Source organism: Octopus bimaculoides, chromosome 7 (assembly GCF_001194135.2).
Source record: "Octopus bimaculoides isolate UCB-OBI-ISO-001 chromosome 7, ASM119413v2, whole genome shotgun sequence".
Taxonomy (NCBI): domain Eukaryota; kingdom Metazoa; phylum Mollusca; class Cephalopoda; order Octopoda; family Octopodidae; genus Octopus; species Octopus bimaculoides.
In genome coordinates, this window is record NC_068987.1 from 19,458,811 (window position 1) to 19,459,426 (window position 616).

Sequence of the window (616 nt, forward strand, 5' to 3'; positions counted from 1 at the left end):
GCCATGACAAACAACCTTCTAAATACATACATACATATATATATATATATATATATATATATATTCTTTTTATTCTTTTCCTTATTTCAGTCATTTTGACTGCAGTCATGCTGGAGCACCGCCTTTAGTCGAACAAATTGACCCCAGGACTTATTCTTTGTAAGCCTAGTACTTATTCTATCAGTCGCTTTTGCCGAACCACTAAGTTACGGTGGATGTAAACACACTAACATCAGTTGTCAAGCGATGGTGTGGGTACAAACACAGACGCACAAACATATACATATATATACATATATATATATATACGACGGGCTTCTTTCAGTTTCTGTCTACCAAATCCACTCCCATGGCTTTGGTTGGCCCAAGGCTATAGTAGAAGACACTTGCCCAAACCCAAGGTGCCATGCAGTGGGACTGAACCCGGAAACATGTGGTTGGGAAGCAAGCTTCTTACCACATAGCCACTCCTGCACTTGTATATATATATATATATACAATTAAACCTTGGGAGAGGCATTATGCCGGTAATAAACACACGCACTGGTTCAGTCCTTTATTAATTTATATAGTTTTTTGTTAAATTATTTCATTGCACTCTTGCAATCTCTTCAGT

General features: G+C 37.7%; 1 protein-coding gene across 7 annotated transcripts in view; it reads left to right on the plus strand.

The window, feature by feature from the left end:
* Nucleotides 1–616, plus strand: part of LOC106872893 (phosphatidylinositol 3,4,5-trisphosphate 3-phosphatase TPTE2) — a 71,762-nt gene that overhangs the window by 45,573 nt on the left and 25,573 nt on the right. The gene's annotated exons all lie outside the window — the stretch shown is intronic.